This window comes from Pogoniulus pusillus, chromosome 29, assembly GCF_015220805.1.
Source record: "Pogoniulus pusillus isolate bPogPus1 chromosome 29, bPogPus1.pri, whole genome shotgun sequence".
In the NCBI taxonomy this organism is placed as follows: domain Eukaryota; kingdom Metazoa; phylum Chordata; class Aves; order Piciformes; family Lybiidae; genus Pogoniulus; species Pogoniulus pusillus.
The window spans coordinates 12,418,197-12,444,065 of NC_087292.1; the positions used below are offsets into that span (position 1 = coordinate 12,418,197).

The window sequence follows — 25,869 nt, forward strand, 5'->3', positions numbered from 1 at the left end:
ATTCTGTTAGCTAGCCTTTTTCTTCTACTTTAGCAAATGCAGCAGCTTCTGCTCCAGATGTCTTTCTCCCAAATTACTCTTCTGGAAATAGAATGGGTGTTACTACTGTAACAACGATAAGCCAACAAACCCTGCTTTCCTATAGTTTCAGCATTTTCTGTCCTGGATTTGATCTTAAACTCTCAAAAACCCTCATTTGTGACTTAAGACTTGCTCTTCTGTTGACTAATGAAGTGTCAGTCTGACTGAAAACTAGTCCCTCAGGGCACTTATAGTATCTCTCCTGTGTGGATGCTTTTTTGTGCAAGCAAAACTGATCTCACACTGAGGCTTTTCCTACAGGTAATATTTAATAGGGTCACCAGTGTCTTCTTTTCATGAACTGTATTGTTCATTGAAAGATGTCAGTAAACTCCAAAGTTATTGTGGGTGACATGAGATGAAAAGTGATTAAATAAACCTTGTTTCCGAAAGAAGAACCTGGGACCAAAAAAATAGAAGAAGCTGTTTTCAGTGTCTTACTGTTCCATTTATGTTTTTCTCACTCTTTCTCTCATAACTCTGCTTCTAGGATACGTTTAGGCTTTATTCCAAAAGGTCTCTCATTCTGCCAACCTCTTTGAAAACACCTGCACCATGACCTGGGGCATTACTCATCTGTCTTATTTGGGAGATGATGTTTTATATAATCAGCTATTTGGTATCATGCACCTGCAGAAGAATCCTGAAATTTCATATTTGTCTATTCCTCTATTTCTGTGCCTGCTGAGCATTTAAGACTTTTTTTTTCAGTAACTTATTAAAAATAAACAACAACAAAAATAAACCCCATGTCCCTTCAGACCAAACAAAAAACACCCTGCCAAGAGCTCTTCCATTTTGAGATGGTGGTTTGTTTGACTGCTCTAATGAAGTGATTTTGGAAGACACAGGTTTCTGAATATGCTCTTAGCATCTTAAATATGATCAAAATAGTTATATATGGGGTGATGCTTTCACTCTATCCAAAAGGACAAATCTCTCAGGAGAATACCCCTTTATATTTTTTACTTATTCTATTAAAATAAATAGAAGACTACTTCTGATGGGTTTAATTAATTAGTTTTTTTAATTCAAATTGGCCTCCCACTCTCCCTTAAGAAATTTTCCAGCACAGCTTTGCAGGAATCTTTTTTTAGATCTTGGTAGCTAATGTAAAGTTGTCTGAGAAAAAAATACTTTTGAACAGATTAATCTAAATATAGATATTCAGGTAGAAAAAAGCAGAAACAGATACTTTAGACATTAAAAATGGACTTTCATTTAAAGTAGTTTCTTGAATAAAGAGGAGAACCTCAGGTATTGCATCCTGACTTTTCAGAAATACTGATTTTGAAACACCAGAAAACTTCCCCCCCCCCGCTTTATGTTCATGGTTTGTTTTTCATCTTGATAGTGTCTGTTAAAATGAAATCATGCAGGCTTAGAAATATCTTTTCTGACAGAGAAAGACAAGTCTAAGCACATCAGAGCCAAGGGAAATGCATGCAGTTTAGGGATTTTGTTGTTATAGATCATGATATTCTCATAATACAAGAGAGATTATGGAAATATAGCATAGTCTTATGTTGTCTGACACTGTAAAGAAAGAAAGACTTAAAGGATTAGTCTTGGTAATTTAGCTCTTCTTTTGCAATGTATTGTGATAGAATAGAAAATAATGCAGTGCATATCTAGAACATGAAAGAGAGCCTCTGGTCAGAATCTCATTAATGCCAGAAATGATTTAAAGCTAGCTAACAGTCCCAGTTTTCTGTCCCAGAAATGACAACACAAGATGTGATGCCTCTCATTCTAATGCTACGTAAGAGCATATCATGCCTATGATTAAGATTTCATTCAGCACAAGTAATTCCTCAAGATTCAGCTGCTTGAGAGAGTCCAGTGCAGAGCCACAAAAATTATTAAGGAAGTTGAACATCTTCCTTATGAGGAGAGACTGAGGGAGTTGTGGCTTTTTAGCTTGGAGAGGAGGAAAATAAGGGGTGACCTCATTCATGTTTATAAATATGCAAGGGGTGAGTGCCAGGAGGATGGAGCCAGCCTCTTCTTGGTAATGCCCAGTGACAGGACAAGGGGCAATGGGAAGTTGAGGCATAGGAGGTTCCATGTGAAACTGAGGAATAATTTTTTCACTGTAAGGATGGCAGAGCACTCGAACCAGCTGCCCAGTGAGGTTGTGGAGTCTCTCTCTCTGGAGATATTCAAGAGCTGTCTGGATGCATTCCAGTGTGATCTGCTGTAGGTGATCCTGCTCTGGCAGGGGGCTGGACCAGATGATCTTTGAGGTCATTTCCAGTCCCTGACATTCTATGATTCTATGATTCACTTCCCTTTATTGTTAGAAATCTGAGGACAGCACAAGAAATCAGGATTAGGTTTTAGGTGGAAGCTGTTACTTTGACAAGGAATAAATGTGTCTACTTTCTTTTCCAGTATCTGTTGAAAGGGATGGGCTAAGGAAGCAAAGTTAACTGTTTCTCAAGTAAGCTACGCACCTAATTTACACATTCATTGGACACAAATCTTTACTCACTGTGCTAACAAATGGCCATAATGAAGCATTTGCACACCCACACACATTTTGCACACATGCTGTTGCTTGGCTTGCACCTGCAGTGATGGTGAATAGATGTTTAATTGCATATATAAGTTACTGAAAGAACAGCTACTAGTCAGGGTCTATAAAGCTATAGTAAGTGGCTGCTCTTTTGCTCCTTATTGCTGTGGTTGGCAACTTTTTGGGAGCCAATCCTGCTTTTCTGTTATACAGCTCTTAACGACTTTACCAAAGAGCTTGTATCTGCTCTACAGGTGTTGGTGTTGAATCATGATCGTGGTGGTAACTGCTTCATGGGCTTGTGTCTCTTACAGAGTCTGGAAGTGACTCTTACAGAGTAAGTCTGTAAGTCTTCCAGCTCCTGAGTCTAGTAAGCTCAGAGCAAGGGCATGTTCAAGCATCCTTCAGATCTTGCAGCTAAAGAAAATTGTGTTGAAGAGGTCAAAAGCCGATACCAGAAGATTCTTCTGAGAATAACAAAAGCTACATGCTGAAATCTATGTATTTTGTCTTGTGTGAATGGCTAATGGCAGTACCATATTTCTAGGTTTTCAATTTCCAAGTCAGACATTATGACCATTCAACACTACAAATCAGTAACCCTGTCTGCAGTGGGGCCTCTAAAATGCTGAAGCAATGCCACTTAAACATCCAAGTCACATTCCAAACTTTAAAATCATTATTGTGACATTTTAAATTATACCTTCTCAAAACCATTTTTTGTTCCCTCATTTCCCATATAACATACATCTATGCAGAAAATAAAGTAATTGATAATTTGAATGTTTTGTATCCTCCAGAAATAGCACTGAGAGTGTTTTGTAGGCGTTTTACCATTGCAACAAGCCTGACTGACCCAGTGCTCTTGCTCTCATCTTGTCATTTGGATAGCTTTCAGAAGGTATGATTTCAAAGCAACTCCTCCAGAATAGTATATATGGAGTGGTTTTAAGTAGCTGCTTTATTTCATTTCTGCCCGTATCTTACTCTGCCTTCTGAGATGTGAAGAAGGCTACATCTAAGTCTACTTGAGTTGAAAACCTTGTTATTTAGGATTATTTCTCATGACAGATGGGTTATTTACAGCAATTGTTTCCCAAAGATGTACATAGTATAATTTCAATCAGTTGTTGGCAGCTTTGGGATCAGAGATCTCACAGGTCTTACCCATTTGTCTGCAGATCAGTGAATGCAAAGTGGCTCCAACATAAGATTCCATTAACAATGATGTCTGAATAATAATTTTGTTCTTCCTATGAGTTCTATCTGAAATGTAACAGTTCTGACTGCATTTTAAAGGGTATTTTATATCTGTTTAGTACAACTATTATAACTTTGCTTGACTGAGTATAACAGAACCTTACAGCATCACATCTAAACCAGTGTGTCACCAGAAAACTATTTTCACTATTTAAATGCATGGATACTAAACTGCTCCTGACATGTCTTGCATTGTCATATAAGTCAGCGCCTTTGAACATTGATTTGATATGCATAATCACTGCTTAATTGTAGTATTTTCTAAGAAGACTATTTTATGTAAGTGAAAATAAGTGTAGGCAAGTATATGGTTTTCTGTAATAAGCAAGCTATTCTGATGACCCTGCCCTAATAGCATAATTGCACTCTCCTCAGCAATAACTCTGACAATTACATTCTGCATGTGGTCCAGTTCCTGATGGGAGAATTTTAGAAGTATGAAGCTAGACTTCATTGCACTGCAGCTATGGTCAAGCTATAGGATAAGGAAGGGTAGACATCAGGTTTTATTAGTTTTCCAGTTTTTACCACTGGTGCTGAAAAAACAATTGCAGGCCTTTATTGGTAGGGGAAGGTGGGAAAAGGAGATGTAAGGAGGGGGGGAATTGAAGTTGTCACCTGTTTACCTTTATATTTTGATGTGTTTTCTTATTAACATATTAGGTGAAAAGCATAACCCAACCATAAGGTAAGCCTAAGAGCACCAACTTTGGCCCCAATATCCATTTAGAGGAGGCTGCTCAAACTTCAGCTACCTTTAGGACTGAATATCAGCTCTTGAATCACTGCTGCAAGAGCTTTTTCTCTAAAGCAATTTAGAATGCAGAGCCAAAGATGAAGCCATTTGACCGTCATAAGAAATGAGAACAAAGCTTTTAGATTCAAGAGGATTTAACTGGAACAGTCCTGTAGAAGTGCTTGGGCAAATCTGGTTTGATAGTCCCTAAGAAATTTTACATAACCATCCTAATTTTCCATTTTTTTTTCCTCCACAAATTACATTTACAGTTGTAACATCCATTCTATTTTGAGAATATTTTTATTCTCCCCTTACTGGAAAAGACTCTAGGAAGTGCAACCCCAACCAAATTTTGGGCTCTCAAAACAGAGGGGCAATTATGTCTGTAATTAACTAAGTTATTCCTAGTGGTTTTATGCAGAAGGTGCTCAAATACTCAGATTGCAGACAGCATAAGAAAAAAACCCCAAACATATAATAGCCCTTATAGAAGACACAGGGTTTGAAGTGGTGCAAAATAACCCATCCTAGTGATGTGACTAAGCCCTGATGGGAAGGACAATTTCACTGCTGTTTCATGTGGAATTTTTCTTCTGTAAACAACTGAATCTCAGTTGTTTTGGGAATACAGCAGTCCCTTCAAGAAAGAAAAAAATGGTGGCAGTTTGTTAGTTCATGACATGCACTTTGTTTACTATACCAAAAGAGATTTAATGGAATGGCTTTGGGGCTGGAACAGAATTTTTTAGCTATTCAAAATTTTGTAGCTGATTAAACCGTTCACCTAGAATTGTGATGCAGAGCAAGTAATTGCATGTTAATGGCAATTATAATAACTAACAGGCATAATGAAGTGGTTTGCTTATGCACTCATGGGATTCTTGTGCATACAAATGATTTGTATATTCTGGCATTTGATGTTACAAATTTTCTTCATTGTATGTAAAAGAACTCTGGTATGTTGTTGCCATGCTTATCACATTTTGCACAATATATTATACTAAAGATTCAAAACACTTAAGCACACAATTCCTGTTGATAATACATTTCAAGCAAATCATTTTAATTGGCTGACTGGATGAATAATCAGAATAATACTTTTTAGTTAAAGACTGATTCTTATGTGTTTCTCTAGTTCTGTGGTATATCAAGGACTGTCTTATTTACTAGGAATACAAAAATTTTAGAAACATGGTTTTGTAACTATGTTTTGAAAAAAGATTTTTGTGTCTCTGGGACCTTTCTTGAGAATCTACCTATGGAAGAACCAATTTACTAAAGAGCTGATAGCACAAAGACTAAAATCTGCCAGACTGCTGTTGTTGTTCTTTTTTTTTTTTCATTACTTCAATGCTCCTTTTTTATTTTAGTTTTGTTCTGAAGACTGAATAAGTCATGCTACTAAATGATTAGCCTCCCCCTGCTCTTCGACTTCTGTTTTCAGTTTTGAAACAGATACTTTATTTAATCTTGTCACAATGCTTTTAAATGTGACAAATGCATTGATTCCAAATTGGTGTGATTAAGCTAGGGAGTGCTTACTCTGGAGCTGCATACTTCCTGAGCGTGGCCATCTCCTCAGAAGCAGAAGATAACTTCTTGTTCTTATGAAAGGCCAATATTTTGTTTGAGTGACACCTAGGATGTCTGAATGAACCCACTTTAACTTACTCTTGGTTTCTATACATCAAAGACATGCCAGTTCTTTTCCAGAGTAGGCCAGAAAGACTTCTTTAAGAGACCACAGTCAATGTGACTGTTGTGTAGGTTAAGGGATTTTCTCTGTATATCTTCAGTTTGGGAAAATTCTACTGAGATTAGTCTTGAGTTGTCTACCTAATCCATTTCACCATGAAATGGAAAAAAAAGAAATGGGGAAGAATCTCCTAAATTCACAGAACCAGCTTACACAGGAAGACAATCAAGAAAGTTTTAGCTGTGTCAGTTGTATGGTTTGGCAGTTTTATCATGCAGCTAGGCTCTTTTGAGGCAGAAGAATGGCTCACTGCAGAAGAGACAGAGCCAATGATGGTAGAAAAGTTCTAATGATGCCTTTTCTGTACAAACAAAGTACAAATCCATTATATTCTCTTTTAATTTTATTAATTAGTCATTAATTACCCAATGCACTATGAATTAAGCCTCTCTGAAGAAATTTTTAATATCTTCCTTTTATTCATATTAATTATATCAGTCTTGGATTAAATGCCTGAATCATTACAACAGGTTTAGAGAATACATCACAGTCTCCTTTACAGGATGACCCAAGGCTCTGAGGACATCGTTAAATCATGCTTTAGTGAACAAACCAGCTACCCACATTGTGCATCTTCAGTGGTCTTGTCCAAAATCATAATAATCATTATGGTTCAACCTAAAATGAATCTCTACGAGTGTCTCAATACACGTCTCAAAACAGAGTGCCACCCTGTGCTGGAATGAAGCATGTAGGAAAACACCCAAATTATACATGTGTATTAAAACCATAAATTCCTATTTCAGCGCATTTGCAAATAGATACCAAATGGTCATGTTAGTCTGGGAGCACACTTGCATGTTTCAATCTATTCTAATTTGGCTAATTTCTGCTAAAAGCTATTGTGATCTTTTTAAATTAACAAAATGAGGCACCATCTACACAAAGCAACATTGCAATAACAAAGCATATGTTTTGCACACATGCAAATAATTAAGAGTTGCATTCAGCCATAGAGTAAACTAGCGTAAGGTATTGGACTAGAACTGAGTAATTCTACTTGTATTTGTCTGCTGAACTCATACAGTACACATTTTAGACACTGTAAAAATAATCTAAACATGTACAAATTGATGATGGTGTCAGAAAAAACTATGATACAATCATAGGGAGCATGCAGATAGAAAGAAGGTGTATGTCTAATTACCCATTGGGAGTTATTTGCTGAGCTATAATGGATATTACTGCATCTAACTAGAATAGAAAGGGATATAAAAAACAAATTTAGGTAACTCTGTAACTTTAATTAGTACCTACTAATCTTCCTAAACTTACTGCCTTCCTAACCACTCCAAAACTCCCAGACTTCTGTCTCAAAATCCCCAGATGACCTCTAATGACTCTCAGATTGCATTTTCTTTAGCTGATGTAGACTTGAAACATGAACAAGTTCTATCCTTCTCAAAAAAATACAGAAACAGCTAAAAATAAAGTTAGAGATAAACCTCTCCTTACTCCTTTTTATAGTCACAGTTTGAATTTCATGCATAGCAGTAGCTCTAAGGCAGTCAAAGCTATTAAATAATTCTTAGTTTTACCTATTATGTGAGCTGGTTTAGAAGAGAGAAAAACCTACTCAAATATATTTAAAAATAAAAGCAAAACATGAAACACAACATTTTGAACGTATGCCAGTATCTGCATCAATGACATTCATGAGGCAACTGCATTCTAAAACAATTACATAGTCCCTGAACTCAGAGCCTGATTCACTGCAGAAAAACCTACCGTATTTAATGTGTGTAGTTTTTTCATCTCCGTGTAGTTTCAGAAGATGGCAGTCATACATCCCAACTGCAGTGCCTTATTTGTCATTAATTTACATCAGTTTTTGCCAGTCACAGCAGCCCGAGGCAAAGAGTGGCTTTATACTCCAGTGTGGGAAAGTTGTTTTAAGAGGAAGCCACTGCGTTACCTGCCATGTGACTGGTATCAAAAGTACTTGGCCACCTGTGACTTGAAATAGGCTACATTTTCAGCTGGTGGATAGTTAACTCAAGCTGAAGAACTGGTGTGTTCTCTTTTCTTATCTTTCACTTTCTCCCACATACACCCCCATTATCTTTAAAAAGTTTTAACTGCTTCTGTTGGGCAGAAGAGGAGAAGAGAAGAAAGATAGCTTCTTGTCAGAGTAATTGCTTTATTCTGTTTTAATTGAGATGATAGGACTATGTGTCCTCATATTCAGGAAATCAATCTTGAATTGCTGTTGAAGAACCAGCCTGGAAAAGTCGTCCAAATATGTATAGTGAAACATTAACTGAATGGGGTACATAAAAACTTCTTGTCTATTGCCTTTGTTGAGGGCCTCTTATTCTTAGTATCCAGTAATGAGTGTTGTGTCTGTGCCTGCAAGTATTCCAAATGCCTGTTACAGTTTATGTGGAGGACTGAGGCAATAGGACACTCTCTTGCAAATAATGTTTGTTTAAACTAGCTCCTCATCTAGTGGGGAATATCCACATCAAATGGCAAAGTAATCTAGCTGCTTACTTCCTTCCCATATACTAGAGGCAAATGTTTACCTAATGAAGAGGTAAAGAGACAGTCCTTTTGTTTTTCCTGAAGTGTCTAATAGTATTTGAACCAGTCATGCACCTTTTCCTATTATATTTGTATTTCCTAACCTGTGGGTGTATAGGTTGCACATATTTTATATACAGCCCAAAGTATTTTGCTTTGAGGAGCACCCGTCACATTCTGATTGGCCTTTTCCTCTGATCTGTTGTAATCTCTGGGTTGACTTAATGCACTGATGGTGTCTTCTTTACTCAAGTCACATATTTGTGAAACAAGAAGTTGAAATGTGCAAGAACTCAGGTGAAGAAGAATCCATATCTTAAATTTCATCTCTCAGTATTGTTATGCAAGTGAGAATAGAAAAATATTTTTGCCTGCCCTCTGCATCACATGATTTCAAACACAAAGACCTTTATTCTCTAGATGTAGTAGAAAGATGCTAAAACAGATTTCTTGTTAAAACCTAGCATTCACTCTGTTATTCTAATACAAAGACATCTGTGTTTTCATGAACAGAAGTCACGTGTTGCTAAAGTAAAAGCTGGAAAGATGTTTTAATTTCCATTGAGGAAAACAGTTGAACTTCTATCTCCTTCAAAGAATATATGTATTCCTGACCATTTTAATGGGTCTCTAGTAAATCTGAAGGCTAGAAGATCAGTTGTCATGGGAACTGGCAACAGATGACTCAAGAAAACAAAATTAAATGTTGGCTTGATGTCAACAGCTAATCTAGTGCCCTGCCAGCTGAAATCACAGTTAACACGAACCATGCCTTACAAGCTGTGATTTGAACAAAGTTGCAGCCAAAGATAGAGTTTCTCACCTCATGAACAGGAGAACATTTTAAAAATTGAAACTAATGAGAGGACCCAACAAGTTTAGAAAGAGTGAAACTTAAAAAAAACATTGTTTATACTTGTTGAGTTAAAGCCTTAACAGCTATAAATCAGGCTTTCTTCGTTGACATCAAAATCATGATTTCAAATTAATTACAATTTCAAGATCTGTCTTAGCAGTTTCAGAATCTGCAAGATTGATTTGTGCTGGGACACAGTCCAAAATTTGTTTCAAATTGCAGTTTTAGTGCATCTGTTATCTAGCAAATCCAATTCTTTTGCTATCAGCTATTTTGCAAAGGAACAACTTTAAGCTTATAATTTTTAGACTTTGAATTAAATAAATACTAATTTTCTAAAGAATCACATCTAGCTTCTTTTGTTCATCATCAGTAGACTTTAAATCCTAAAGGGCTACATTAGGAACTGTATTTCAGAGATACATTAAAAATTCTTTTATATTCAGTGATGGAAAATACAGTCTCTGTTAAGAACAGTCTGCTAATACTTGGCTTCTCCTAGTGACTGTTAAATTAGCCCATATGGAGTGTAATAGAAAATAGAACAGTCTTGAAATAACATGAGTGTGTTTAGAGCTTGTTTACATAAACATGGGCTATGAAAATCCGTGCAGTTTAATTTATGAAAGTACAGTGGATTAATTAACTACTATCATCTATATGGACACTCATATTGAGAACTAAAGAGAGCTCTATTTAGTTTAGCTTTAGTGTTTTCCAAAGTAAAGGAACCTAAATTGAATTAAGATAGTTTAATTCTAACAGAGACTATTAATTCAAATTTGGTGTGGTTTAATTAACCTAATCCAAGCATACACAGATAATTTGGATTAGATTTTGTAAGCCTTGCTATAAAGCAAAATCCTTAGATTCACATAAAGAGTAAATTCTAGGCTGAAATATCTTCGTATGCAGTACTATACCAGTCTGGCCACTTGTACATGTACAGTGATTGACTTTTTGTTTTGGTATTTCCTGTATGCATCATTGCTATGCTGTCTATTGATACTACAGATTCTAGGCTACTGCCTTGCGAACATTTTCTAACCTTAATGCAGTTTTCATTTTTTTGACTGTGTACCAGAATTACCTACTACCCCAGAGCAATAACCTACAGAACCACTGCTCTGGTTTAGAAGTTTTACACTGTCAGGGTAGCTTTGTTGTCACCGGTGGGTTGCCAAAGTCTTCTTCAGAACCTCTGACAATTCATTCTTTGATAAATTAAAGCACTCTTTAGCTTGTAGTAAATCTTAGGACCTCATTTACCTTTTTACCAATACAAAATACATAGTTGCCTTCCAAGTTAGCATTTCACATTTCAATTTAACATTTCACAGTTCAATTTGAGATTTGTTAATAGATTGATCTCAATCTACCCAATGTATTCCCATGTTTCAAGTCAACACTTGAAGGAAATATGTCAGCTAAACACAGAAAGAATTGCTAGGTTTGCTGACAACTACATGTACCTGTTTAAGAGTGTGAAAATGTTGGTCGGTCTGTCTGTCTGCAGGTGAAGGGATGTATACAATGTTATCTATGCATCTATTCTGGAAGATGAGGAGCAGACAAGTGAAAAGAGGAATAGACTTGTGTTGTGGCAGTGCAATGCTCTGGTTAGTGAGTGTGACTGAGACCTTGTAGACATGCTGTAAACTGCTTCTGAAAAAGTTCATTTGTGGCTGGCCTATCACAAAGCAAAGAGGGAGCTGTGCTGTCTGTGGAGATTGTGTAGTTTATAGTCTTTGTTCAAGACTGCCTAAAGGCATGATTTAGCCCATATTTTATACATAGCCATTCAAGAAACAGAAGCACGTGCAGTGCTCAGTTTATCTGGCTTTTCTTTTACCATATGTACAGGTAGCCTCATGGTGCACTGCCAAAAGTAAATGGCATTGTAAACTGTATTTTTCATACTTTATAGAATGTTCTACACAGAATGTAATTAATTAATTAATAAAACTGAAGTTTTAGATTTTTTTTTTAATAAAATCTTCTCTGTCAGGGTTGCTTATTTCCAACAAGTGTTTATTCAAGGCTGCTGTGTGGTTTTGGTGAGAGGTTTCAACTTATAATGACTCAAGGTCCTTTTTCCCTTTTAAAAAGGGAGTCTTCATCTGTCGAATCACAGAATGCCAGGGGTTGGAAGGGACCTCCTGAGATTGAGTCCAACCCTGCTGCAAAGCAGGACCACTTAGACCAGGTCACATGGGAACATGTTCAGGCACATTTTGAAGACCTCTAGTGAAGGAAACTCTACGACTACATAAAGGGTGGCTACCGAGAGGATGGAGACTCCCTTTTTATAAGGAGTCACATGGAAAAGAAATTCCCTTTGAACTCCAGAAGAAAATGTTTCACCATGAGAACAATTAGACCTTGGAATAATTTCCCAAGGGAAGTAATGGCTTCCCCTACGTTGGACAGTTTTAAGACTCATCATGACAGGGTGCTGGGCCATCTCATTTAAACTACACTACCATCTAGAAAGATTGGACCAGATGATCTCTAGGGTCTCTTCCAGCTGGCATTTTGTGGTTCTAGAGGCAGTGGGGAGTCTTGAGCTGACCTTGGTGCTGAATACTGCAGTGGTCTCCCCTTGGAAGGCATGAATACATCACTGGAATTTCCAGTGCTAGCACTAGATCTGTGGCTTTGAGGATTTATGCAATGTCTGGCATGGCTTATGCTTATTATCTAATTAATGTAGAGCTAACCTCAAATTCTTATGGCAGTTTTTGAAGGAGGCTGATGAAGAGGGGCCCAGATTAGCAGTCCATGAAAGCATTATTAGACCAAATTTCAACATTTCATGATATGCTGATTTGGATCTATGTCCATGCATAAAAATGTTAGCCAGTGTTTGTCTCCAGAGCAATGAAAATGAGGTTTCAAGGGTATGGCATGTTTAATGTGCACTATGCTTATATTCAGTCATTTAATGATTTATCTTATATAGAAAGGGCAAAAGTCCATGTTTTCAGAACTGACTGCAAACAAAATGTGTACTTTTACACAGTGTACAAATTACCTTCTCATTCATTATTCGCTTGAAAGATAACAAGGCAAGAGAGATTGTGAAGTAAGGGTCTTATTATTGGGGAAAAGATAGGAGAAAATCTTGAAGGGAAGTACAGTTCATTGTTACTGCTTTTGGTATTGTTGTTTTCACTTGTTTTTATGTTAGCTGGTGCAAAAACGCTCACCCATGTTTCTAGTGATATGCTCTGTGATGATGAATGTTAGAAGTTACAAAGATCTTATTTTAACAGTTGAGAAGAGAAATATGTATTGTGTGTGTTCTTAGGTGTGCTAGTTTGAGCCTAGCTAGAATGTTTTGGTGAGAAGAACTAGATTACAGGCTATGAAAGGAAAGCAAGGCTGATGTCTACCTCACTCATAGGCTTGCTGAGATATATAAGAACAAGAATCAAAACATAGATAAGGCACTACTCCTGCTGGGAAGCTCGAAGCTGCATTTCTCTCTCTAGCCTCTCTGCTGTTTCTCTGATTAATCCATTTTGCTTCCTAACCCCCTGGTCGAACCTTCATTCTTCTTTGGGACTGGGGTGAGGTTGGAAGCCCCTTCTGGCGACTCAGGTTTCTGGCAGGCATGTTTTGTTTCTGTATTACTTTTTACCTTGTATATTTTTGTATACAAATGTACATACTGTAAATATCTGCTTGTATATTGAGCTAAGTTGTAAATAATAAGCTTCATTCAATTTCCAGAGCCGTCTGAGTGTAGTCTGGGTGATTTCCAAGGTGTGTGTGGGTGAGCGGGGAACACCCAAACCATCACATTAGGTAATATCTGTAAAGCTTCCCTCAAAAAAATCAAACTAGCAAGTTCAGTTACAAAGATGAAAATTCATCTCAAGTTAAACAATACTAACTTCTGGCTTATCAACAATTGTTCTACATCTGATGGTTACATTTTTTCATACTGAGCCAAAATTAACCTGACTTACTGTTTCTTCTCTTAAAAAAGTTACTCTAGCTGTCTAGAATAGTAGATAATTTATAGGCTTGTAAGCTTTTTCAACTTTGGTCAAGAGGAATTTTCTGTTGTGTTTCTGCCTGAAGGTCAAATGAATGCATTTGGGATATCTGTAAAAATACAGGTGAATGATTAATGGATGTGGGTGTGGATTTTATTTGTAAGGATTACATAAAATGATTTTAGGATCACAGGGTGATTCAGGTTGGAAGGGATTGCAGAAGATCATCTAGTCAAATATGAAGGTTCTTTGCAAGGAAGAGTTTCTGGTTTCTCAGAGGATGCTGTGCTTGGAAAAGAAACTAAGTTATGGAGCTTTATCTTGTGACTGCAGAAACAAGTGTATAGCCTGATTACACTTCTTTGTTCTGTCAAATACCTTAAGATGAGCTCTTATTGCCGTGGAAATCATTGCTAGTGAAATAAAAAATGCAATGCTAGGTCTTTCACTTCTTCTGGAGTAGTACTTATGTATAATCAGTTTAGAGTCAAATTATTCGGCTTTCATTCACAGAGTGATGCTTTGCCATGTAGATAATCACAACAATGGTCATCAGAAATATGTATGAGGTAGTGACGTGGGTGAGCAGTACTGGCAGAATCTGCCCCTTGCATTAAGTACACCCTGATCCTCACACTCAGAGTAGCTCTCTGTATTGTCACAGAAGCTAATAGCTATGTCAGTGACAGCTTTACCAATTGTTAATATTTCCCTTCCCTGTATTCATTTGCAGGGTTATAACAAGTACTGAGAAAAAGCTCTTGAGCTTTGACATTACTGCAGCTGAAATACTGCATTTATTTTTCTTCGCCTATGCTGTTAAGACCAGGCTTAATGATTTTAATAATAGCTCAGCATTGCACTAAGTGGCTTCTGATTGAAAAACTAACATGAAATGGAATGAGAAATAGTACACTGTTAAAATAATCATTTCAGATCTATGTAAAACAGATATGGTGCTATGTATACCTCACTGCCTGAATTATGACTCTGAAGTCTTGACTGTGCTGGCAATAGGCGGCAGCTGTCTGTTCCTGACCTCACAGCACATCTTTTCTTCCTTCTTGCACTCACAGGCTAACAGAGTAGCTATATAAAGTCATATGTTAAAGATATAAATACAAACAGGCAACATATTTAAATTCCCAGCCTTTCACCATTTTGCTCTTTCCTCCTTAGAACAATTTTATACAATTCAGTTGCATAACAGCCTTTCATTGAACCATTAAATTGCTTACACATACAACAAAATTTTATGTTGCTCAGTCTTGTATGAAAACTTTCAACTTGCCGTGGTCACTGCAGTCAGCCTCAGAAGCCCTCCAGCAGCCTGTGTGGCCATGATGCAACACCTCCCATTGGCGAACAACCTGTTCTGTGGGCATTAAGACTAAGCGATTCACATAAGCTTCTACATAAGAAAAGTTCTGGTTTGTTTTTCAGCAAAATATTAAGAAGCTTTTGCCAGACTTTCCAACTTATGTGCCTAAATTTCAAGCATTGGAAGCTTAGCAAAATGTGGGTTTAAAACTCAGAGACACATGTTTGTGCGTAAGGCATCTGACAGATGAATCCTATTAACCTTGTTAAGACTGCATGCTTTAAATTATGCACATGTTTAGGAACTTTGCTGCGTCTCAGCTTCCTTCTCAATGAGCTGGGACTCAACATCCTTCTTTCTCTTATGTTACAACACTGAATGACCATTTGACTTTGCAGCAAATGCCTGATAGGTGGTAATAGGAAGAATTTACTGAATAACAATTAGATTAATGGCCAGATACTGATTGCTGGGTCAGGATAATGCTCACTGGCAAACTTCTACTAAATATTATAAGAGAAATCAGGACTTTTATACACCAAATTCTTGTTTCAGTAAGAACCTCTAAGATATTTAATCCACCACATTACAGATGTAATTGCATAAAAACAATCAGGAAACATAGATTTATCAAAGAGCAAAGTTCCCAAATTTCTGGACTGCATCATCCTCTAGAGAGAATTAGCTACTTCTGAAATGCAAAAAAATAAACCCAAGAAATGTAAGGAAATCCTTAGCTGGATCATATATATTTCTATTTATATATATGTGTATATATATCTACACACAAAATGTTGAGCTAGGTTATGCCACTGACATTAATTATAAGACTCCCAATGATGTTAATAGTCAGTGAAGCAGTACTTCATTTGACTTGGTTTAAATTATCCCTCAGGGACTAAATAACAAGTTGTCTGTTGAAGTCTTTTTTATGACTGAAAGACTGTGCCTCTGTTTTACATGTGTTCATTGAATTAGAATAAATCAATCATATATTATCCATATGATTAACATGCTGCTCTCAGAACAAGCAATTTACCTGAGTTGCAATGCAATGGATCATTTAGTCACTAACTAAAATATCTGGAAAGTAAATGTGCATGCATGTACAAGAAGACTCAGTAAGAGAGAAAAAAAAAGTTAATATCTATTTCATGGGGAAACAAAAAATACTGTGGTTTAGTTTAAATTCAAAACTCTTTCAAAATTTTGTTTAGATTTTCTCCCCTTTTGGAGAAATCTGGGATGTTCACTAGCCATCTTAAGGCCAAGAGGTGTGCTCAGTGCTCCAAAGAGGAATCATTTGTCAGAGCACTGTTCCAAGTATTACATGACCTAATATCTACAGAAGCAGACAGTGCTTGGTCTATTAAAAAAAAAAAAATTCCTTTAGAAATGAAAAATTGTAACTCTGGAATGTGAGTTTAATGTCCAACATTTCAATCTACTAAGAGTTGTAAAATAATGCTGCTCAGTATTAGAGACAAGATATTTCTCAGCAGTCAACAAAGAGCCGAGGCAGCTGCAGAATGAGATTTCAACAAAGAACTGTGAATAGTGATTACATCTGCAAGTGTACAAGAATTGCTGTACCTGTGGCTTTGGCCAGTTCTGTACAGAAACCTTGCAAGCAAAGGTCTTCTCAGACAAGAACTGTTTTTCATTTTGATCTTATTTTCTGCAGCATCAGCATAGAATGTTTGAACTGAACATTGTGCTTTAAAGTCTGCTTTTGCCTCCATGCAAGAAAGCCAGTGTTTTTAAATTTAGATGGTAATAATATGTTCCCAGTGACAAAATAATGTACAGAACCATTCTGAGATGTGGCTTGCGTGAAGCTGAGAGCAATGCAGCTGTTCGCTGAGAGTCCTCTCCTGTTTCTTTTAAACCTAGAGCATCTGCTTTTCCAAAACACTTCAGTGTTAAGTCTCTCTAATGAAGGCATTTAGGATTACAGGAAGGAAAGACTGTGTTCCTGCACTCTGGGAAGTATGGTTAAGCCTATGTGGGGAATAATATGAAATTTAAATATTCTAGAAAAAACAGTAGGGGAAAAGCCTAGAACAGGCTTTCGCTACTGTAATTTAGGCTGGAATCTTTTCAAACAGTGCTGAAGCAGTTTGCTGACAGTGCTGTAAAACAAAATTGCCTTGGGAGAAAGGAATCACAGATTTGATGTGGTCGCTGACCTAAGTTAGAGTGAGGTTAGAAGCACTTTATTGACCAGAACAATTCCAATGTGTTTGCTCTTGGTGTTAAACCTAGTGTAGAGATCTCTAGCATTTCCAATGAAAAAATCGTATTGGTTAAATAGTGTATTCCAGCTTCTGTGGGAGAGGAAAAGAGGAACTTTTCAACAGAGAGAAGTAATTTTGCAGATTTTCATCTGGTTCTTCATTTAGAAACCTGAGCCCAATTCTGAGCATTACGTGGGCTTTCACAGTTGCATACAGTATACTATTAACGATCCAGGCGCCTGTCAGAGAAGACATGATTTTCATGGTTAAAAAAGGAAACACATTCATCTGTTTTACATAATATCAACAGACTGGGATGGAGCCCAAGGAATCCATCCTTGTATTTTTGTGCAACTCGAAAGGAAAAAAGTGAAGGAGTTTCAAGGGAGAGCACCAACGGAGGCTGAAAGGGAAAAAAAAAATTTCTTCCTCAGATTGAGCTGCTGCATTCTGTGTGCTCCAAGCAACAGCAGCACTCAGAGGTAAGTAGCAAGGAATAGAGGAAACTAATAGAAAAACAGATTGATACTTCCTGCTACTGGTGCCTTACTTGTTAAACTGGTCTCTCATATTTATTTGGAGCTTTAACTGAAGTGACTGGATACTATGTAACCTAAAGCTTTGGGAATTTTAAAACATGTTACTGAGATTCTGTACTGCGACAATGGAGCTAGATTTTAACATTAAGGAATTAGGACTCCTGTGATGTTTTGCTTGTGAAAAACTATGCAAGAGTGTGTTATCTCTGTGATTGTTAGGAGTATATATAAAAAAAAAAAATAAATCCATCAGCTCTCTTTTAGCTGGAAAGTGGGGTTCTTCTTTTATACTTTGTGCTCTGAAAATCATGCATTACATACCCTTGATTGTATTGCTCCAAAACTAGGAATCAGTGATGGTGCTAGCAGATTAATTGCATAACTATTACATGTGCTCCATTTCAATATCTATATGCACACTTTTCAGTAGGGAGAGAGATTTATGTCTAACAGTTATCTTGCAGAAAAGCCAGAGTAGAGGGTACAGGGAATGGGGAATATCTCCGACTGCAAGTGTTGCAATGCTTTTTAGTTCATATATGTATTGGATAGCAGGTTTCTTTCCTTTGGCACTGATGAGAAAATTAGTTTCCCTAAAAAATCCAATCACATAAGAGGTTTACTTCTCTGAAAGCTTTGAAACTGGTCAGGTTGTCTAACAGTTGCCCAGTATGGCTATGATAGTATTTTGCTGTATAGTTTGAAGATGAAGCATGTTTTCTTGCTTCCTAGTACTTAAGACGTTCATGTACGTTCATTTTCAACCTACAGCTGAAAAAATAAGTTGAATAGAAAAGTATTATTTTGTGAAATATAGACTTTTTCAGTAACATAGAAAAACAACTCATTGAAGCATTCAGAAGGTGATACTTAAAAAAAACCCCCCACATTATGATTAAAAGCAAGTGCCTGGTGAAATTAAATTCACATACTTAAAAAAATAAATAATCAATTTCCTTTCTATCTCACTCTTCCTACACATTATTCATCTGGTATGTGAGAAGCTGTTCTGTGGCTTCCATACAAAAGCAAAATGAAAAGAAAACCAAAGATGTTTTAGTTAAATAATGATTATTCTTCAGGATCTTTTTAAAGCACAACATGAAACGTTCCCAGATACTGAGAAAACATCGCACACATACTTTCAGATAATTATATACGGGAAGGCCACTATATTAAGAGTGTGTTATTAGGATTTTAAAGGCTAGAACTAAAAAACTTAGGAAATGCTAGAATTATGATTGCCTATTCAACCTTCATTAGGTTCCTTCTGCACAGGCATTATGATGCAGCCTTTAAGTGCATGATCACACACATTTTCTCCATTGATCTGTGAAGGCAGAAGTATTGGTACACTCAGAAGATTTTTTGGTACTACCTATCACTACACTACCTGCTCCACAAAAGCACTAAGTAGTGCGGGGTGATGTGTGTCCACCTTACATAGCTGGGGAGTCTGCAGAGCATCAGAGAAGGATTTGAAATTACTGATTTTTTTACTGCCTTGCTTAGCTGTATACAATGATTTTCCATAAGGATTAGATAAGGCAGCATTTTATATGCTTAGGGAATGCCTATTAAATTCTGTTGTGGTTTCTTACCTACCTGAAGACTTCCACATCAGCTGTAGTTTCAAGTCTCTGGAAATTTTAGCTCCAGATCTTTCTCTTTTTTATTCCTAATCTTAACTTCACCATTCCCAGGCACATTTTTTCTTCTCTTAAGTCTAAAGCTGTGACAGAGTTTTAAGACATGGGCATTGAAGATAAAGTCAATTAGGAAGTTGCTCTAACTTTAACTATTTTAACTCAGCTGTTTGGCCTTAATTTTTCACCCTATGAATGGTTTCTGAGGCAATGCCATGAATTGTAGTGCTGAAAACCAGGTTAAGAGCACCCTTGAAAAAATAAATGATACACATTAAGTGGTTAAGGAGACCTTAGGTCACTCTTGGAAGTAACATCTTCTTTAAGTAAACCTAGATACCATATTTTAATCTCCTTTTAAATGAACAATATGGTTTATAGTATTAGTGGGTAGACTGAATCTATCATCTGTAATTCCTAGCGTCTCCAGTCCTCACACCTGTATGGATGTGTAGTGACTGTATTGTAAGCACTAAATGTTATACACAAGAGCTTGCTACAATTGCTAGATTATTATTGATACTGCAAACTGATAAATTACACTTGATTAATTTATGGATCTCAAATGTGTGGCAGTTTTTTCCCACCAACAATCATTGTTTTTGCTGGAAATCTGGGACTATTTTGCAGTTACAGAGCAACACTGGCATAACAGATTGTGATTTCTGTAGGTTTTGGGGGGCTGAAAATGATTTACAGTAGAGCTTATATGGGGGGCATCATGGTATTTACTTCAGTGTGTTCTTGTTACAGTGGTAACTGCCCTGTACGACTTCACACTAGTGTGGCTGTAACCCTTTTTCTCAGTCCTCTTGTGGCATTAGAGGGGAACAAATCTTGACTGAAAGTGAGCAAAGATTTCCAGTTTTGTCTTAGTATTTTCCTGTTCTGTGGTTTTAACTTGAATAGGTCTTGTGGTAAAGAGAGAGAGAGTGGAGTAAAAAGATTTTTGGAGAAAGAAATCTACTAACCTGGGGAAATAGAAATGTTTTTCTTAATGAATGGACATTTTATGAAATCTGATTAAGCACATAAAGTATGAAAATCCCAGAGGTCCATGTGGTGAACTGAATTAGATTGGTGCCTGATTTGTAGCAATCACTTTACTTCATTGTTGCAGTTTGTTTTTTTCTATTTCTAATCTCCTAAAGCGATGTCTGAGAGGTAGCTTTGCAGTGCCATGACATTTTTCATCCCTTTTTTGCCCTTCAGAATAAAGACTTGCCTTTCACTAAAGCAGCTGGTAAGGAATCTAATAGTGAAAATGCTGCAACTGAATTAGATGAATGACTGGCCTGATTTAGACAACAGTTCCTACTGTGACCTGAAGAATTCCACACGTTGAGAAAAAAAGGAAGGTTCCATTTTAGAATAAAAATTTTGAAAATTAGAGAATTCTTCATGGCACAGAAAATCCTGTTACTATCTATTTCTAATGTTTATGGAAGCACTTCCATTTGTTGTTTATTATTTACTTACTTAATCTTACTGGAGAGTCCTGTGGCAGATGCTCAGTTGATACAATCAATAATAGATTAACTGATTTCATAAGAGTTGCGGCAGTTTGTAACACAAATTTCCAAAGGTGTCTTTGGAAAAGTATTTTTTCAAAGTCCTTAGTTATCTGTGGTAGGAAAAAAACTTGTGGTTGGAATATGGCACTAAGGAAAGGACCTGTTCTATATCCAGCTCTTCAGAACTTTGGAAAAATCATTAAAATCTGTGCCTCAGTCTGTCATGTAGAGCTTGAGTGACCCTTTTTGTTTTTTTTAATATTGGAATTGCAGTCTCCTCAGAAAACTTATAGATCAATTATTTTCTTGGCTTGTGCAGCTTATATTAAAGGTGTCAAAAAATAACAAATCTGCCCTGAAACTTTTACAACAATGTTTTTTTTACTTCTAAGAGGCAAGTTACAAATAAAATACTCCTTATTTGGCATGATCATAGAGCCCATCACAGTAGATAAGCCTGAGTCGTATACAAAGAGGGGCTGGATCACACAATAATCTTGTTATGACAGAGATCTAAAACAAGAATGAAGATGTCATTGCAGCAAATGCAAATTTAATCTTAAGATAAAAGCATATCAAATGCACCCAAGTGGCTTATTGCCAGAGATGCTAATTAGGAAAAAATGTATTATGCACACAGACATTTGTTCCAAAAGGCTCTTCAGGGACTGGGTTAAGGAGGCATTTCTCCTATGTGGTTGGTTCCTGTTTACAGAGGTTGCTAATATTTGTGTAACCATCTCAGTCAAAAAGCATGTTGAGTGAATAAAGTAGAAAAGATACCATTCTGGATTTCATCTTGAGTGGTGTTCAGGGCTCATTTCAAAAGGTCTTAAGTGAGTAACAACTGAAATAACAATTGTGAGGGACGGGAGTCCCGATGCATTCAGCATAGAGGTACTTTATTTCTATCAAAGGGAGTACATAAAATTTAAATCATTAGGTAAAAAAGGAAACGTTAAAACAGGCAGTCCCAAAAGTAAGATGCCTACAAGAGGCCTTTAAAACATACTATATTTGAAACCTTGGTGAAATACATGGCCATGACTCAGGGAAAAGCTGTCCTAAAATACTATGAATGGCAGTGGGGAGGTGATGGAGGTACTGTAGACATAATTTTGGCAATCAAAAATTAAAGTGTGTCCAAATGAGGAGTAGAGAATCACCTTAGAAACTCTCTGCATCTCTCTTATTTTCTCCCCATCAGCACTGCATGACTAAAGCCATCAGATTTCTCTTTGCCTAAAATGGTGCTGAGTAGCTCTTGTCACAGGGAAGGCATCCTCCTGCCAAAGGAACTGCCAGAAGTGTCCTCTCTATTAAACAGGCATTCATTTATTATCTTAAGAATCCAGTGGACAATGCAAATGGTAGTCATACCTTTCACAGTAAATTAAATTATTTGTATTCCATTTACTCAGAGGGTAAATGAAGCCCAGAGGGAGGAAGTGGTTTGCTCAAAGCCACCAGACATGTTAATGGCAGGACTGTACAGTCAATGCTCCCAGGTTTGGGATACCTTGGTCCATGCACATGGATGGCCTTTATGAAAAGTGAAGCAAGAAATGGAAATAGACTCAAATTTATGGATACTTGCCTGAAAAAACCCACTCCGTTATGGAGTGCAAATACCATAAAAATTGGGGGAGAATCCTGAGCTGATAGTACTGGGTATGCTAGAATACTTAATCTTTTCTGATAAGGATTTACTGAAAAATAAGTGAGCTGCCCTTTAGCAACAGGTTTTCCTGATATATACACCAAAGCTAGTTCTGCATGAACCACTCAGTCACAGCAGTGCCATAATTATTTTTGCTAAGCATTTAGCAACTACGCTGCCACATGTCATTACAAATAATGCTGCTTTGAAATGACAAGTAAGGGAAGTGTGAATGAAGAGTTGTTAGAATCATTTCACCTGGTCAGCAGTTGACCAAACCTATGCAAGGGTGCTGCTAGTTGCCTTTGGGGGCTGTTGTAAACAGAGACGCTTCCATCTCAGAATGTACAGGAAAAATGATTAACACTGTCGGACAGCTTTTACTTGTCAAAAGCCAAAGGAGCAAGACAAACCTGATAGCATAACAGCATTTGGCAAGTATAAAACTGTTAATTCTCTGATAAAATCATGAACCATAAATGTTAGTAGACAAAAAGCCCAAGGAGAGCTCTGCACATCAGCTGAGAACAGCCTAACACTAGGCTGTCCTGTCAGCAGGACAAGAAGGCAGGACAGTCCAGTCTACCTATGTCCCTACCACACACTTGGGATTTCAGCAGCCTGCATTACAGACTTGTCTTTCCACAAAATCCCTTTGAATTGCAGCACCAGCTGCTGATAGCTGTGCTCCTTGGGGAGACTTCATCCTAGCCATTCCCCACCCTAACTAGTTGTTTCCCTACCAGTTACTGCTAAGCCATGCAGCTCATGGGAGCTACTGCTGGCATTTCACAGAATGAGAAATTGCTGAAAGGTCAGGGGCACATTTACCACATCCTTTCTGCCTCTTATGCAATGCAACCCGCTTAACTCGGAGAAAGATACCTTGTGCCACAGCAGCTCCTGGAAGCACCTCTTTGCTTTTGCCACAGGGTCTCACTTGCATTCTCCCAGTCATTGTCACTCAGCTCATAAAGAGGAATTGTTGCTCTCCATTCTGCAATGTAGGTGCATGTATTGCTTTCAAGACTGACTGTAATGTACTTGCTCTTACATATCCATCTTCAAATTTACAGAGAAGCTGTACAAGCAGATGCCTCCGTCCAGTTTATATATACAGCTGTGAATCTATCCCATGGGCACAGTTAGGACAATTATGCATGCAAGATGGATAATGAAAAAAGCAAAAATATCCAATTAAACATCAATTTGCAGCAAGTAGAACTGTACAAGTTTATAAATGCTGTACATAGATCTTCCTTGCTGGATGACACAGGATTACTGCTGTGAAACTTTTTGCAGAACTTCAAAATCCCTGAAAAGTTACAGAAGGAGCCTCAGTAGAAAACTTTGTTAATAGAAATACAGGAATGGGCTTAGTAACAGAAAGCCAAGTTTTAACCTGCAAATGTGGACAAGTTCATCATGAGCCAGCAGTGTGCTCTTGTGGCTAGGAAGGCAAATGGTACTGTGGGTTGTATTATGAAGAGTGTGACCAGAAGGACAAAGGAGGTTCTCCTCCCCTCTGCCTTAGTAAGGCCATATCTGGAGTACTGTGTCATGTTTTGGACTTCCCAGTTCAAGACAGACAGTTACTTGAGACAGTCAAGTGGGGGTTACAAAGATGCTGAGGAGACTGAAGCATCACTCTAACAAAGAAAGGCTGAGAGACCTCAGGCTGGAGAAAAGAAAACCGATCTCAATGCTTATCAGTACCTAAGGAGTGAGTGTCATGAGAATGGGGCCAGAGTCTTTTCAGTGGTGCCCAGTTATAGACACAAACTAGAACACAGGAACTGTAACACATTTGACCATGAGGAAAAACTTCTTTGCATTGAGAGTGACAGAGCACTGGAACAGGCTGACCAGAGAGGTTGTGGAGTCTCCTCTGCAGAGATTCAAACCTGCCTAGATGCAAGCCTGGGCAAGCTGTTTCAGCAGGGTCTAGCAGGGCTAGATAATCGCCAGAGGTCTCTTCCAATCCCTACCATTCTGTGATTCTGTGAAATACAGAATGCCAAAGATGATCCTCCGTTCTTTAAATACATTGTATCACAATCCTTTCCCAGCCACCTTGCTTTCAAAGTTGTTTCAGTTTTAACAGATTGTCTGACATTTAAAAATACACGTGTGGAGAGAGTCGCTAATATATTTAGACAGAGGAGCTTCATTTTGGTCATCTCTGCCTACAGCTTCCTCTTAAAACATTTAATAGCAGCTTCATTCCTCTTGGCTTCTATGAAGTGGGGATTTTAATTTATTTATGCCGATGAGGAACTTTTCAATATCCTTTCCCCCTCTTGTCGCCATTACAGAGAAGAGGGTAATGATTTCTAAAGGAAACTGTTTTTTATCTGGAACATGCAAAATTAAAAAGATACTGGAAAATGCAGCATAATTCAGACTCACAGAACTCTAGAGACCTATTTAAAGAATACCTGTTAATGGAATTAATTTTTCATGCTCCACATATGCAGAGGGATGTATTTCAGGGAATATATATATAGGCCTAAAATATGAACTCAGAGTGAGTTTCAGGTATAATGAATACTCAAGCCCTGTGAATACTTGAATATAGGGTTCAGTTCTGGTCTCCTTACTACCAGAAAGACATTGCGGTGCTGGAGAAGAGCAGAGGGAGATCCAGAGAAGGGCAATTAAACTGGTGAAGGGTCTAGAGACCTGCTCTGATGAAGAGCAACTGAGGGAACTGGGGTTGTTTAGTCTGGAGAAGAGGGGGCTGAGGCAAGATCTCATTGCTCTCTACAGCTACCTGAAAGGAGGTGGTAGTGAGTGTTGATCTTTTCTCCCACGTTACAAGTGATAAGACAAAAGGAAATGGCCTTAAACTGTACCTGAGGAGTTTTAGATTGGATATTAGCAAAATTTGCTTCAGTAGATGAGTGGTCAAGCATTGGGACAGCTGCCCAGCCAGATTGTGCAGTCACCATCCTTTAAGGTGTTCAAAAAACATGCAGACATGTGCTTTGGGACATTGTTTACTGGGCATGGCCTTTTGCAACCTTTATGATTCTATGAAGTAGTAAAAACCTGATCTGGTTAGAGTACTGCTTTGTTTAAATATCCCATGAGCTGTATAATTGTGCAATAAATGCTCAGTTTCACCTGTTTCTCAGTGGTTGAAGAGGAAAATGTCACATGTGACTAATCTGACAGTTTCTTGTAATATTTAGTGCAGCCAGCCCCCTCTCAAC

At 37.5% G+C, this 25,869-nt stretch overlaps 1 protein-coding gene across 2 annotated transcripts in view; it reads left to right on the plus strand.

Annotated features, from left to right (window-relative positions):
- PHACTR3 (phosphatase and actin regulator 3) overlaps positions 1–25,869 on the plus strand; it is a 108,094-nt gene that overhangs the window by 12,629 nt on the left and 69,596 nt on the right. The window contains exon 1 of one of the 2 annotated variants that reach the window (XM_064168063.1): positions 17,690–17,777. The exons of the other annotated variant lie outside the window; for it this stretch is intronic. The gene's annotated coding sequence lies outside the window, so the exon portion shown is untranslated. Of the gene's footprint in view, positions 1–17,689; positions 17,778–25,869 lie in introns of those variants that run through there. 2 annotated transcript variants of the gene reach the window in all.